This window comes from Oratosquilla oratoria, chromosome 39, assembly GCF_046742065.1.
Source record: "Oratosquilla oratoria isolate Oo_2021 chromosome 39, ASM4674206v1, whole genome shotgun sequence".
Lineage (NCBI taxonomy): Eukaryota > Metazoa > Arthropoda > Malacostraca > Stomatopoda > Squillidae > Oratosquilla > Oratosquilla oratoria.
The window spans coordinates 31,783,051-31,788,050 of NC_134815.1; the positions used below are offsets into that span (position 1 = coordinate 31,783,051).

The 5,000-nt window shown below is 48.2% G+C and overlaps 1 protein-coding gene and 1 pseudogene across 1 annotated transcript in view; both read right to left on the reverse strand.

Annotated features, from left to right (window-relative positions):
- Nucleotides 1–5,000, reverse strand: part of LOC143020207 (putative cationic amino acid transporter) — a 506,337-nt gene that overhangs the window by 236,710 nt on the left and 264,627 nt on the right. The gene's annotated exons all lie outside the window — the stretch shown is intronic.
- LOC143020208 (uncharacterized) overlaps nucleotides 1–5,000 on the reverse strand; it is a 16,410-nt pseudogene that overhangs the window by 9,500 nt on the left and 1,910 nt on the right.

Genomic DNA, 5,000 nt, shown 5'->3' on the forward strand with positions numbered 1-5,000 from the left:
TTCTTCTCCCTCTTCCGCCTCTTCTTCCTTCTTATCTTCCTCCTCTTCCTTTTTCTCCTCCTCCTCTTTCTTCTCTTCCCCTTCCTACTCTTCGTGCTCGCCCCCATCGTCCTCCTCCTCTTCCTCATTTTCCTCTTCCTCCTCCTCCTCTTCCTCCTCTTCCTCTCCTTCCATCTCCTCTTTATTCCCCTACTTCTCCTCCTCCTTACACATGTTCCTCTTCATCCTTCTCCTCCTCCTCCTGTTCCTCCTTCTTCTCCACTTCCTTCTCCTCCTCCTTACACATGTTCCTCTTCATCCTTCTCCTCCTCCTCCTGTTCCTCCTTCTTCTCCACTTCCTCTTCCTCGTTCTTCCCCTCCTTTCCTCATCCCCTCTCCTCGCTGCCTTGAAGCCCCCTTCTACGACCCCCCTTCTGTGCCCCCCTCGTGTGACCCCCTTTTGTGACCCCCTTTTGTGACCCCCTTCTTAGCTATCCCGCCCCCCTTTCCTTCCTCCTGAATCCGCAGCTGTCCTTCATGAATCTTGCATACCCAGACCTTCCCTCTCCTCCTTCAAGCTCTGACCACGCGTTTGACCTTCTCCCTCTCTCCTTCTCTTCCTCCCTCCCGAACTCTCTCTCTCTCTCTCTCTCCCTCTCCCTCTCTGCGTATTTCCCTCCCTCTCTTCCCCCTTTCTCTCTCCCTCCTCTCTCTCCCTCCCAATCTCTCTCTCTCTCCCTCTATGTCTCTTTACCTCCCTCTATTTCCTCTGTCCCTCTCCTTCCTCTCTCTCTCTCTCTCTCTCTCTCTCTCTCTCTCTCTCTCTCTCTCTCTCTCTCTCTCTCTCTCTCTCTCGCTCTCTCTCTCTCTCTCTCTCTCTCTCTCTCTCTCTCTCTCTCTCTCTCTCTCTCTCTCTCTCTCTCTCTCTCTCTCTCTCTCTCTCTCTCTCTCTCTCCCTTCCTCTCTTCCTCCCTCCGGACCTTTCTCTCTCTCTTTCTCCCTCTCTTCTCCCTGTATATCTCCCTCACCCTCTCTCCCTCCCTCTCTCCCTCTTTTCCTCTGTCCCTTTCCTTCCTCTCTCTCTCTCTTTCTCTTCCTCTCTTCCTCCCTCCGGACCTCTCTCTCTCTTTCTCTCTCTCTGTCTCTTTCCCTCCCTCTCTTCCCCCTGTATATATCCCTCCCCTCTCTCCCTCCCTCTCTCCCTCTCTTCCTCCCGCCCGACCTTTCTTTTTTTCCTCTCTGTCTCTTTCCCTCCCTCTCTACCCCTTGTCTCACTCCTTCCTCTCTCTCTCTCTCTCTCTCTCTCTCTCTCTCTCTCTCTCTCTCTCTCACTCTCTCTCTCTCTCTCTCTCTCTCTCTCTCTCTCTCTCTCTCTCTCTCTCTCTCTCTCTCTCTCTCTCTCTCTCTCTCTCTCTCTCTCTCTCTCTCTCTCTCTCTCTCTCTCTCTCTCTCTCTCTTCTCTCTCTCTCTCTCTCTCTCTCTCTCTCTCTCTCTCTCTCTCTCTCTCTCTCTCTCTCTCTCTCTCTCTCTCTCTCTCTCTCTCTCTCTCTCTCTCTCTCTCTCTCTCTCTCTCTTCCTATCTCTCTCTCTCTCTCTCTCTCTCTCTCTCTCTCTCTCTCTCTCTCCTTCAGTTTCTCTTTCTCTCCGTTTCTCCCTCTCTTCCTCCCTCCCTCCCTCTCTCTCTCTGTCCCTCCATGTCTCTTTCCCTTCATCTCTTCCCCCTGTCTCTTCCCCTCCCTCCCTCCCTCATTCCCTCCCTCTCTCCCTCCCTTCCTTCTTCCTTGTCTTCCAAACACCTTTCCTCCATCTATTTCTCCATCTATTTGTTCATCCTTTCTGCCTTCTCCCTCCCTCCCCCTTCCCTTTAATACCTCCCTCTCTTTCTCTTTCACTCCCTCTCTTACTCCTTCCTTCTCTCCCAAGCTCTCCCTTCATCTATCCATCCATCCATTCTCCCCTCCCTCCCTCCCTCTCTCCCTCCCTCCCTCCCTCCCTCCCTCCGTCCTTCCACCTCTCTGTCCCCTTCCTCTCCTATGATGAAGTATACCACACTTCCTCAACCATGGTGAACTATACCACACTCCCTCAACCATGATGAAGTATACCACACTTCCTCAACCATGGTGAACTATACCACACTCCCTCAACCATGATGAAGTATACCACACTTCCTCAACCATGGTGAACTATACCACACTCCCTCAACCATGATGAAGTATACCACACTTCCTCAACCATAATGAATTATACCACTGCACTCAAATCACCACCGTTGAAACCACCCTGCCACAACGACTCCTGCGCTGGTTCGACCACACCACAAGGATGCCAGAACAACGGCTTTCGCGTCGGATACTTTTTGAACACCTCGCTGAAGGCAGTGGAAGTATAGGTGGCCCAAAGAAGAGGTACAAAGACTACACCAAAGACCTACTCAAGAAACGTGATGTACAATCCCAAGAACTGGAGGTCCTTACTCTAGACAGGTCGACCTAGCAGGCTGTGTGCGCCAGGTCAATCGAGCGATTGAACAATGTCCAGTCCCCGAGGAGCAAAGAAAACGGCGCCAGAAGACGCTAGCTTCTGGACCAGCGTTTCTTAACCAGGGTTCCCCGGAACCCTAAGGTTCCGCAAAAGGTGCCTAGGAGTTCCGCGAGAGCAAGTGATATAAGCTAATGCACTTTTGATTTTTTTTTTCATATGCGTAATATAATTAAACACGCACGACATATTTTTGGTTATTGTAATCATGTAATATAGACATCATCCTATCTAACCTATTATTACGGTGAAAATAAGATGAGAAAGATATATATATATATATATATATATATATATATATATATATATTTTTTTTTTTTTTTTTTTTTTGCACAGGGGTTCCTTGAGACATGTAATTTATACTAAAGGTTACGTAAGGGTAAAAAGGTTGAGAAACGCTGTTCTAGACGGAAGGAAACCGGTCTCCCCGGGGAACAACAACGACCCCCCGGTGCCAACTGCATACCAAAGTATCCGACTCCCGAATTGGACTCGATACCCACAAGCGATGACATTGGCGACGCAAACGCCGAACTATCGCCTCTTGTCAGAGCAGCGTCGTCGTCGGCAACAATGAACTGCTACAAGCCTCTCTTTGTGTTCTTTCTCATTCATCATTCTTTCGCCCATCACCTCCTCCCCATCGTTTATGTCACGCATAAACGATTTTCTTCTGGTTAAATTTCAGTGATTTCATACAGTTGTTGTGAAATCCAATTGCTGAGCGGAGTAGCGTATACACTCTGGTGTATGAATTACATTCAGGTTGATGTCAGGTTGTAACATTACACATTTATTACAATATGAGTTATCAGCTCTCATCTTCGAGGGGAGAAGTTGTTGATCACTTGTCCAGCACGTTATCTAACATCATTCTGATTCTCTCTCTCTCTCTCTCTCTCTCTCTCTCTCTCTCTCTCTCTCTCTCTCTCTCTCTCTCTCTCTCTCTCTCTCTCTCTCTCTCTCTCTCTCTCTCTCTCTCTCTCTCTCTCTCTCTCTCTCTCTCTCTCTATCTCTCTCTCTCTCTCTTTCTTTCTCAGGAGTTTTTCAGGCGTTTTTCATGGTACTCACAATCACCCTCGTTCTCTCTTCCTCCTCTTCCTCTCCTACTCCCCTTCTTCTAGCTTCTCCTACTCCTTATTCTCTTCCTCCTCCTTCATCTCTTCCTCGTCCTCTCCCCCTTGCTATATCGTCACCTTCTCCCTTACCTCTTCTTCCTGATCCCCTTCCTCTATCTTCTCCACCTCCTCCTTTTTCCCTTTTTCCCCCTTCTTCTCATTAATATGACCTCCATCGTCATCTGATACGTCCTGGCTCATCTTCCTAGCTTTTTTTTTCTTTTTTCTTTTTTTTTCTGCACCAAATTATTTTTAGTTGCTTTCAAGGAGAGTGTGATGTGCGAGAGAGTGTTCGTGTGTGTGTGTGTGTGTGTGTGTGTGTGTGTGTGTGTGTGTGTGTGTGTGTGTGTGTGTGTGTGTGTGTGTGTGTGTGTGTGTGTGTGTGTGTGTGTGTGTGTGTGTGTGTGTGTGTGTGTGTGTGTGTGTGTGTGTGTGTGTGTGCCTGTGTGTGTTTGCGTGCGTGTATATATATATATATATATATATGTATATATTATATATATATGTGTGTGTGTGTGTGTGTGTGTGTGTGTGTGTGTGTGTGTGTGTGTGTGTGTGTGTGTGTGTGTGTGTGTGTGTGTGTGTGTTCGTTTGTTTCTTTGAGAGAGAGAAACAGAGAGAGAGAGATTATGAACGTATTTCTCCTGTACTTGCAACATGAACTAGATTTTTTTTGTATTTTTTGCCGTTTTGCTGTCCTTTAAAATACTTACATATACGTACATAAGGAAGGCCCATTCCACTTATAAAACAGAGGGGAAAGCTTTGAATTATGTAGATAAGAAAATAAAATTGGTCAATTCTTCCAATTTTCAATTTTTCTTTTTCCCTCCCCTCCCCTTCCTCCGTCTCTTCCCTTCCTCTCTCCCTCCCTTCTTCGTCCTTCCCTCTCTTCCTCCTTCCCTACCTACCTACCTACCTACGTCCCTCCCTCCCCCCTCTTCCCCTTGTCTCCCTCCCTCTCTCCTCCCTTCCTCCCTCCCTCCCTCCTTCTTTCCCTGCCTTCCTCCCTCCCTCCTTCTCTCCCTTTCTCCCTCCCTCCTTCCCTCCCTTCCTCCCTCCCTCCCTAAATCCCCAATTCCCTTCCTCCCCTTCCCCTGTTTCCCTTATTCCCCACCTCTCTTCCTCCACTTCTATATAGTCGTTGCTCTTCTCTTCTCTCCTCTTCTTCCCTTCCAGCTCCCCTCCTCCTCCTCCTCCTACTCCTCCCTCGTTCTCCTCCTTCTCCTCTTCTTGTTCTTTCTCATCCCCCTTTCCTCCCTTTCTTCTTCCTCTTCTTTTTTCTCCTCATTTTCTTCCTCCTTGTCTTCTTCTTCCCCTTCTCTTCCTCCTCCTCCTCGTCCTTATTTTCTCCCTCCTCCT